The 10,785-nt window shown below is 40.3% G+C and overlaps 1 protein-coding gene and 1 pseudogene across 3 annotated transcripts in view; one reads left to right on the top strand and one right to left on the bottom strand.

The window, feature by feature from the left end:
• ARHGAP10 (Rho GTPase activating protein 10) overlaps positions 1 to 6,830 on the bottom strand; it is a 345,093-nt gene extending 338,263 nt beyond the window's left edge. For all 3 annotated transcript variants that reach the window (XM_008065053.2, XM_008065054.2, XM_008065055.2), the window contains exon 1: positions 6,471 to 6,830. The gene's annotated coding sequence lies outside the window, so the exon portion shown is untranslated. The remainder of the gene's footprint in view (positions 1 to 6,470) is intronic.
• Positions 1 to 10,785, top strand: part of LOC103267457 — a 26,332-nt pseudogene that overhangs the window by 793 nt on the left and 14,754 nt on the right.

The following is a 10,785-nucleotide window of genomic DNA, read 5'->3' as shown; positions in this document are numbered from 1 at the left end:
GGGCGACAGAGTGAGACTCCAACTAATAATAATAATAATAATAATAATAATAATAATAAGGGGTAGTCAGAAGGAAAGAGAAGAGCTCTGAAGAGATGTTTCCTCCAGCACCCCAGCGTCTCTGGTATGACCCAGAGAGAGGTTTCCACAAGGTAATCTTCAACCAAGTAAATATTCTGCCACTGGGAAGCCAATTGCCACAACTAGAGGCAAATTCTCCGAGTTCATCAGCATATCAACAAAACAGAACGTGAAAAAAAATAAATAAAAATACATATTCTTATTCTTTGACCCAGTAATTTCGTACCTGGTCATTTGTCCTAAGGAAATAATTTTTAAGATGTATATGCTTCGGGCAATTTGTTACAGAAAAAAAAAAGAAGCAGCAGCAACCAAACAATTGGAAAACAGGAAAATAATCAGCAAATATCAACTCCACAGAGCCAGGGTTCATGGGCTTAGATGCCATGAAGATGCTCGTTTTGCCGTAAGAGGTGATCACTGGCATTTTGGGGTATCCAGCCTTCATTCCCACTCCCAGCATCACCCTGATTTCCACCTGGGTAATCATTTTCCCACACAGCATGCAGCCTTGGTAAAATTCCTATGCCTGCCTCCCACTAGGGAATCCACACACCAGAGGCTCCTTCAGTAAGTAGTCTTTCCTCTCAGATCTGCCCCAGCCTAGGGCTGGCCACATGATCTAGGCTCAGCCAACCAGACTCTGTCCCAGGACTTTGACTTTTGAACATAGTAAAGCACTGACGGAAGAAACAAAGTTCACCCCTTCCAGCCAAGAGTGTTAAAAGTGACTTACTGCCTGCCAGACTGCCTTGCTTCTTCCAGAGCTGGTTCTTCAGGCCTCCGTCAACACATACTTCAGATAAAATGCCCTTTTGCTTAAGTTGACAGAATCCGTGTTTTTTTCCTTGCAACCAAAGATTAGTAGATACCTAGATTGTTAGCCGAAGGCAAAAGATCTTCAGGGAAATCTTGGGGTACTTGGAATTGGTTATCTGGAAAACAGTAATACTCCTGCTTATATTCTGAAAGGGAAACCTAGTAGCCCATGGTACTCACTAGAGTCACCATAAGTTACCATCATCTCTGATCACTTAGCTCTAAGGGGCTTGACCTTATTAAGTTCTCCTCTGCCTGGAACTGGCCTGTTTTATATCTGTTTTACCCTTTTACCATTTTCCTCTGGATTTTTCTTCATTTTTAAATGGGGTTTTACTATAAGTAATTGCATGGAATTTTTCTTTATTTTTTTATTTTTTAGTCTGAGTCTAATTCTGTTGCCCAGGCTGGAGTGCAGTGGCATGATCATGACTCACTACAGCCCCAAACTCCTGGAATCAAGTGATCCTCTTACCTCAGTCTCTCAAGTAGCTGGGACTACAGATGTGTGCCACCACACCTGGCTAATTTTTTGTTGTTGCTGTTAGAAGAGGTCTCACTATATTGCCCATGCTGGTCTCGAACTCTAGGGCTCAAGCAATCCTCCCGCCTCAGCCTCCAAAAGTGCTGGAATTACAGGCATGAGCCACCATAGCCAGCCATAACAGATTTTTTTTTTTTTTGAGTTGGAGTCTCACTCTGTTGTCCAGACTGGGATAGAGTGGCACACTCACTGCAGTGTTGACCTGCTGGGCTCCAGTGATCCTTCCGCCTCAGCCTTCCAAATAGCTGAAACTACAGGCATGTGTTACAATGCCCGGCTAATTTTTTTGATTTATTGTAGAGACGAGGTCTCACCAATTTGCCCGGTCTTGAACCCACGGGCAATCCGCTTGCCTCAGCCTCCCAAAGTGCTAGGACTACAGGCTTGAGCCACGTGCCCAGCCCCTCCACTCTATTTCTAACTCCCAACAGGATCTCATCTAGTATGGTGCAAGACACATGTGCAGTGAACCAAGGTCTCACTCTGACACCTGGATAATCTGAAAGATGACCAAGAATAACCCATCACTCTTTCCCCAACCTTTCTAGGAACAGCAAGAAGGGCAACTCGCTGATCAAATGAAGTTCTGTGAGATACAATCAGGTGGGGACAGCTACTCCTAGTATTAGTGGTCAGAGTAGTTGATACTGCCCACCTTGCTGGCTGTTTGGCGTACCAGCTAGGGTCAGAGTGGCCCTTGCAGTAATTTTCAAGATGAAGTTGCCAGGTCACCAGTCAACAGGGTCAACAGGAAGCATAAAAAATTATAGGTTGCAGGCCAGGCACAGTGGCTGACGCCTGTAATCTCAACACTTTGGGAGGCCAAGGTGAGAGACTGCCTGAGCCCAGGGTTTTGAGACTAGCCTGGGCAACTTGGCAAGACTTTGTCTCTACAACATATCAAAAAATTAGCCAGGTATGGTGGTGTGCACCTGTGGTCCAGCTCAGGAAGTTGAGGCTGCAGTAGCCTGAGCGTTCCACTACACTCCATCCTGGGCAAGAGTGAGATCCCAACTCAAAAAGAAAAAGAAAAACTTTGTAAAGAGTTCAACAAAATCAGTTTTGTATCAAGAAGGACAGGAATGAAGTGTCCTTGTTGTTCTGGTGCTTATCCATATACAATTCTCCTCTTTTCCAGGGAGGAATATATTTTTCATCTTGTGCTGTGTTACCAGTTCTCACCAAGTTCTTCTGGCTACAGTGGAAGCTCCACGTGTGATTCATGCCGAAGCATTTAATTTCTGGTGCGAAGCCTGAAACACTTTCTTGTCCTGCTGGTAAGTAGGAAATCCCCTGTTCTCAATAGCAAACCTACCACATGATTGGGTCCTATTGGCCTGGACGTCTGAAAGATTGTGATGCAGAGACGCCCAATGACTGGCATGAAATATAAACTTCTGTTGTAGAAACCAGAATATTTTGGAGTCATTTCCACAGAATAGCCTGTCCTATTCTGACCAATACAGAAGAATGTTCAGTATCTTAGAAAGAGGGAAGAGTACTGTGATGGGACTGAGTAACATATAGCAAAAAAAGTCAACATTTAAAAATACTTGTAACTTTTTCTTTGTTTAATAAGTATAGAGTTCCTTTCTTCCTTCCTTCCTCCCTTTCTTGTTGGGGTCTCACTCTGTGGCCCAGGCTAGAGTGCAGTGGCATGCTCACCTCAACCTGCAGCCTCGACCTGCTGAGCTCAGAAAATCCTTCCGCCTCAGCATTTTAAGTAGCTGGGACTACAGGCATGCGCCACTACACCCAACTAATTTGTTTTATTTATTGTAGAGATGAGATCTCGACAAGTTGCCCAATCTGGTCTCGAACCCCTGGGCTCAGGCAATGCTCTCGCCTCGGCCTCTCAAAGTGCTGGGATTACAGGCGTGAGCCACAGCGGCCTGTGAGTATAGAGTTTCTATTTGGGATAATGAATAAACACACTATCCCTGGAAATAGAGAGTGGTAATGGTTGTATAATCTTATGAATGTACTTAATGCTCCTGAATTATATCCTTGAATATGATTAAAATGATAAACTGCATACTATGTATGTTTTACTAATTTAAAAATCACCAAAAAATGGTTTTTCTATCCAAATCTTCCAGTATTGATAAGGACTAGAAAAAAAGGCACTCATATATTGTTGACAATTACATAAATGGGTACTCTTTTTTGGGAGACAATTTTGGTGACATTTATTAAAAGACTTTTGAAATATTGTGCCCTTGGATTCATTTATTTCTTTTTTGAGAATTTAACCTAAATTAAAAAAAAAATTCACAAAGTTTTATATAAAATGACTATAACCCCAGCATGATTTTTTTTTTTTTAGTTAGAGACAAGATTTCGCCACATTGCCCAGCCTGGAGTGCAGTGGCTATTCACAGGCGCAATCGTAGCACACTGCAACCTTGAATTCCTGGGTTCAAGTGATCCTTCTACCTCAGCCTCCTAAATAGGTGAGAATACAAGTGCACGCCACTGTGCTCAGCTTCCCAGCTATGATTTTTAAAAGTAAAAAATTTGAAACAGCCAGGCTCGATGGCTCAGCCTGTAATCCCGCGCCTTTGGGAGGCTGAGGTGAGTGGATTACCTGAGCCCGCGGTTCGAGACCCGCCTGGGCAGAGAGACCTCATCTCTACAATAAATCAAAAAATCAGCCGGGCGTGGTAGCGCATGCCTGTAATTCCAGCTACTTGTAAGGCTGAGGTGGAAAGATCGCCGGAGCCCAGCATGTCGAGGCTGCAGTGGCCGGGAGCGGCCACTGCACTCCAGTCTGGGTGACAGAGTGAGACTCCAACTCAAAAAAAAAAAAAGAATTTTAAACAGTCTAGACTTGATCATGATGAATTGATTAAGTAATTTAGGAACTATTCACATAATTGAACACTATGGTATTTAAAATTATAGTATAGGAATATTTAATGACATAGGAGAAATGCTCCAACATAATGTTAAGTAAAAAAGATACAAAGCCTAGATCTTAAGTTGAGTACTGAGTTCTTAGGTATTGAATTTACCTTCTTATTTATTTATTTATTTGAGTTGGAGTCTCACTCTGTCACTCAGACTGGAGTGCAATGGCCGCTCTGGGCCACCGCAGGCTCGACCTGCTGGGCTCCGGCAATCCTTCCGCCTCAGCCTTCCAAGTAGCTGGAACTACAGGCGCGCGCTACCACACCCGGCTAATTTTTTGATGTACTGTAGAGATGAGGTCTCGCCAAGTTGCCTAGGCTGGTCTCGAACCCGCGGGCTCAAGCAATCCACTCACCTCAGCTCCCAAAGCGCGGGATTACAGGCTGAGCCACTGAACCCGACTGAGTTTATTTATTAAGTTTCATCAACTAGATTTATGTAAGGTTAGTTTGTCAACATTGATTCTTTTTTTTTTTTTTTTTGCCACCAAGAGAATCAGAAGCATTGATTCTTAATGAATTTATGCCGACTTTTGACTATTTGTTCATAAAATTACTTTCTGAGACTCTTAACATTAGTTGCATGATTACAACCCAAGTTCTCTAAATATCCTAGGATAGAAATTATCTGGGCATAAATTAAATACATCATTAAAATAACTGAGTTTAAATAATGTCTTCCTATTTCTTACCTTCCTTGGAATTAGGCTCCCTCCTGACCATTTTTTTCCTTTTTATATTATTTAATCATTGAGAGAAGAATAGAGAAAAAGAGACTGGTTAGTTCTGCTTTCTCTGTTATCTTTTAAATATTGCATCATCTTTCCCCAAACAGAGTCTTTCTGTTTTTGTTCCTGCTATGAACATGACCTTAAAAGGATTCTTTTGGGTCTTGAGTTTTCTTTTGCTATTTTTCACACCTCTAAACTCATTCTGGATTCTTCTTTTCCTGCTATTGTTATTCAAGGGTCATACTGCACTCTAGTATTTAGGTGGTTGTATACATCTGTCCATTGTCTCATATTTTGTGTTCAGCAGGGAAATGTCTCCGCAGTGTATTTATTTCAAAAAAAACAAAAAAACCCCTCATTTTTCCCACCTCCCTGTTGGGATTATTTAAGACAATAATATTTAACTGGAGTTATAGGAACGCCCAAATGTATGTAAAGACTTTCCAAGGAACACTGGTAGGGATAATTTTATTTCCAGATACTAAACTTCCATTTGTTCTTTTTCATAAAATTGATCTTCCTGAAAAAAACTTTTTGCAAATTCTTTTCTACCTACCTTTTCACATTAACCCTTCTCCTGAGGAAGAAGAGAACACAGAAAAGTACACTGCAAATTCATTTATCCGGCATCTTTGCCCCAAGATGTAAAAAAAAAAAATTCCACATTACCAGGGGACAACTGAAATGTTTTCTCTTTTTTTCTAGAAGCCTTCTGTCATAATTACCCACTATTGGGTAATTATGCTTTTTTCTTTTCCTGTCCGGTGCACATTTTTGTTAAGGGCAAGGCTTAGCCTAAGAAACGATCCCGTTGAGAAGGTCTGAACATATTACAGGGTGATGTAGAGGGAGTGATGACAAGTTCCCTTTAATGACTTGCCTCTCCCATTGCTGAATATAATTAGAGAATGCAATTCTTGAGGAAGAGGCATGTGAAAGCAAATAAAGACGATGTCTTTAAGAAATACTGAACACTAAAAATGGCTCTCCTTTTCTTTTATTTGAACATAAACTTTTTTTTTACTCTCTTCAATATTCTTTCCTAGAATGTGCTGTCAACTGGAAAGAAAAGCACCTTTGAACAGATTAGTCATGCTGATCCTTTAAAATATAACTGGAATGTTTTCAGCAGTACTAAGATTTTTGAGACATGCTGGATAAAACCTGTGCAAAAAAAAATTTTGCATGACTTAATTCAGAATAAGTTTGCATTATATAATAAGGGAGGTAAAATTTATCAATTCATATCATAAAGCAATGTATTCACTTACTGACCCTTTCTCTGCACCTCTGTAAAACGGGCAGAAGAATTGTATGTCTTCATTGAGTTGTTTTGGATAATAAACAAGTCAACCTTTGATCCACACAAAGCACATAGAACAGTACCTGGTGCAGCTCAGAGCTCTTCCAGGGGGCACACTCCTCCTTCCCAGGCTCGGTCCTCTTCTCCCTATACTCACTCCTCCTGTAATCTCACCCAGTCTCTTGCCTTAAACACCATCCAGTGTCTGACTATCCCCAGATCCATATTTCCAGTGCCTACCTGCTTGTCCCAAAGCTCCAGCCTCACACTGACCTGCCTACTGGACATCTCCCCTCAGATACCTAGTCGATATCTCAGACTCACTCTCTCCAGGCTGAGTTCTGTTCTTCTCTTTTTCCCAAACTGCTCCACCTTCAGCCTTTCACGGTCACTTGATGGCAACGTCATCCTTCCGATGGCTCAGATCTAAAAAAATTTAATCTGCCCTCTTTTCTTCCTCTCATACCCCACATCCAATCTGTCTTCTGACAAAAATATATCCAGAATCTGTCCACCATTCACTGCCTCCACTGCTGCCTCCTACTGTGAACCACTATTATCTCTCTCCTGATGACTGAAATAGACTCCCTGCTTCTAATTTTTCTTCTGTGTCTCTCCCTGCAGTCTATTTGCAGCCAAGCAGCCAGAGTGATCCTTCTAAAATAAAAATCAGATTATGTCATTTCTCTATTTAAAATCCTTCAATACGGTCCCCCAAATATAACACAACTTTTAAAAAAAATTATATACATATACATTTGTGTGTACACATATTAATTTTTCAAAACAGATAATAAAAATGTGCACCAAATTATTTCCAGTGGTTATCGCAGGGTGGTAATACTGTAGGTCATCATTTTAAAATATTTGCCACTTGACTCAATAGTATTACTTCAGAATAATCAGAATATGCCCAAAGACGTAAGTTCAAGAACATTAATCACAGCAACATTTATAATAGGCAAAAACTGAAAACAGTCTAAGTGTTCAACAACAGGAAACCAATAAATTATATTATAGTTAGTTGATGAATAATCTAAAAGGTTGAACATAATTTTTAGAAAATTAATCACACATTGTTAGAAAAAAAGCTTATAAAATAGCAAGTATACTATGAGATCAACTTTGCAAATTAAACAATGTATATAAAGAAAGGAAAAGACTAGAAGGATATGCACCAAATATTAACAACAGTCATCGCATAGGAATGACACACAGGTGGCCATGATCCAGAGCTAAATAGTCATACAAGGGTCGCTACTTCCCATTAGCAAACCTGCTTGGAATTCACTAACTCGGGACAAATGTGCAAATTCTAATCAACACTTCCTGTAACGTTCAGCAGTGTCAGCTTAAGCAACAATCTCTTTACAGGCTGCAAATGCACTTGTAAGGTATACCACATGAATAAAGAGATTTTAACTCTGAATTTGTTGTAGCAAAAATCATTCTTTTACAGCATACTTAACAAATAGGGAAAAAAAATTCCCTAATGCTTTTAGGAATTCAGGCCCTTTTACGCCTTTGCCAGATTAGGATGGGTTGAGCTATTTTTTTTTGCAATGACTGAAAAGAGGTTCTCATCAGTTTTAATTTGTTTGAAAAAGAAGTTACAAGTACACAAAATAAGTTACTTGTCCTGATCAGTGCCTAGTATTCAGTTTTTGACTCATAATTTTCTTGGACTTTAAATGTTGAGTTAAGTCAATTCTTAAAAATATATTTTTTTAATAGCATTAGGGGGCACCAATAGTTTTTGGTTACATGGATGCATGGATGTACAGTGGTGAAGAAATCTGGTCTTTAAGTGTACCCACCACCCCTGCTGTGCACATTATACCAGGGAGGGTGATTTTTCATTCCTCTTGGTTTTAAGAGTTTTATGTTTTATGTGTCCCTTGTTACTTACTGAATGAAGTAATCAAAAGAAGAAATTCTAAATTCACAATTGCTTTTCTATTCTGTTCCAGCCTTAGCCATCTCAGAGAACACATTAATAAGATTAAGAAGTCTAAGAGGTCCTTTCTCTTTATTCGTTTTTTTTTTTGTTTGTTTTTTGGGTTTTTTTTGAGTTGAAGTCTCACTCTGTTGCCCAGATTGAAGTGTAGTGGCTTGCTCATGGCCACCGCAGCCTTGACCTGCTGGGTTCCAGTGATCCTTCTGCCTCAGTCTTCCAAGTAGCTGGAACTACAAGGCTGTGCTACCACACCTGGCTAATTTTTGATTTATTGTAGAAATGAGGTCTTGCCAAGTTGTCCAGGCTGGTCTCAAACCTGCGGGCTCAGGCAATCCACTCACCTCGGCATCCTAAAATGCTGGGTTTACAGGCTGAGCCACCAAGCCTGGCTTATTTTGCCATTCTTTAAAAACAAGTTAAGATTCCATTGTTTTCTGGAGAGGAAACAAAGGTAGGATTACTGATATAAAACATGAGCTCAGCAGTGTCACAACAAGAAGATAAACTCCAGGCTTACTTGAAGTGAATGTGTGAAATAAGAGAAATGCCCACGTTGGTCATCTCCAAAGAGATGTACACCATGGATATGTATCAATTTTTTGGGGGAGGGTCAGGGTCTCACTGTAACCCAGGCTGGAGTGCAATGGTGCAATCTTAGCTCACTGTAGCCTCAACCTCCTTGGTCTAAGCTTTCAGAATAGCTGGGACTACAGATGCATGCCACCATGTTTTCATTTTTATTTTTTGTAAAGATGAGATTTCGCTATGTTGTCCAAACTGGTCTCAAACTCCTAGACTCAAGGGATCCTCCCACCTTGGCCTCCCAAAGTGCTGACATTACAGGTGTGAGCCACCATGGCTGCAACTATTTATTGAATTTAAAATCTGAATGTAATGACAACTAGACTTTTTTTTAAGCCACTAAAAGAAGCAAAGAGAAAGTCATTTACTTCTAGATACTTAGTCAAATCTAAGGTGGGATTTCTTTCTGAACTTATACTTTGTTTCTCAGTTTGGGAATTGTAATGCTTGAAGGATGTTTTGAGAAAACTATCCTAAGGTCTAAAGTCTAAACTCTCAGTGACAGTTCATTTTAAACCTATACTAAGCACCAAATAGGGAATAAATATTTCATTGATGTTAAAATGGATATGGCTTTTCAAATTCAATAGGTATCAACAAAATAAAAATGGACAGATTGCAGCTAAAGTGACAATTGCTAATTGTCAATCTTCAGCTTCTATGCAATTTAGGGCTACTTCAGTGTTATTTACAATCACAGAGAAGTAAAAGGAACACTTGTCTGTCAATACATAGTTATCAAAACTACATAGTTAACTCTAAATGAATTAAATAGCTGATTTTTGGCTGAAAGTACCTCCTACAAATTTAAAGGAAAATAAAGAGGAGGGAAATATTCATTAGTGTACTGAGAATAAGTTTCACAGGCTTATTATATCCTTGTTAGTTGCTAAGCTTCTGCTATGGTTTGAATGTTTGTCCCCTCCAAAACTCATGTTGAAACTTATTCCTCAATGTGGTAGTATTGAGAGGTGGGGTCTTTAAGAGGTGACTGGCAGAGCTCTCATGAGTAGACTAGTCCACCCATGAATGAATGGGTTAATGGATGAATGGGCTATAATGAAAGTGGGATGGGTGGCTTTATGGAAAAAAGGAAGAGAAACTTGAGTTAGTACGCTCAGCCCCCTTGCCTTGTAATACAAAGAGTCCCCAGAAGCTAGAAGGCCCTCACCAGATAGATACAGCCTCTCAACCTAGGACTTCTCAGCCTCCAGAACTGTAAGAAATAAAATTCTTTTGTTAAAAATAAATGATCGATTTCCAGGTATTCTGTTATAAGCAACAGAAAATGAACAAAACAGTCCCTTTCCACATAAAAGCCTGAAACTTGACCTTCTACATGAATTTTGCAATTTAAAGAGTTAAACTCAGTCAATCCAAGGTTTTGTACCTCTTTCTTTTCCTTCTCTTTTCCCCTCAGGATTTATGTTGTACTAACCTTGGAGGCATCTGGCCCAGGATGTGCTGCCATGGGCCATTCTCTCTAGTCTTTGGCGGTCAGCCCCTGTGGCTACATGTTTAAATCCGTATCTGTTAGCCTTCCCCATGACCATAAGTCCCCTTTCATTCTGCCATCCCACTTTTAGCCACTTCTATGTTGCTATTTGGTGGTCAGGAAACTGTTAGATGCTCTGTATTCTGCAGGGTGAGGAGGAATGTCTCAGTGCCTCAGTGTGGTGAGCAGAGGTCTTCTCAGTGAGGCCTTTTGGAAGCAAGATGAAGCCCCCCTCTACCCAAAGTCTCTCCTGAGCCCCAGGGAATGTCCTGTCGTCTTAGTAGATGAATCAGGATGGGCTACAATTCTTTTTTTTTTTTTGAGTTGGAGTCTCACTCTGTCACCCAGACTGAAGTGCAGTGGC

Source organism: Carlito syrichta, unplaced genomic scaffold (assembly GCF_000164805.1).
Source record: "Carlito syrichta isolate Samal-C Ts95f unplaced genomic scaffold, Tarsius_syrichta-2.0.1 Scaffold308142, whole genome shotgun sequence".
Lineage (NCBI taxonomy): Eukaryota > Metazoa > Chordata > Mammalia > Primates > Tarsiidae > Carlito > Carlito syrichta.
This window is presented reverse-complemented; position numbering and strand designations above follow the sequence as displayed.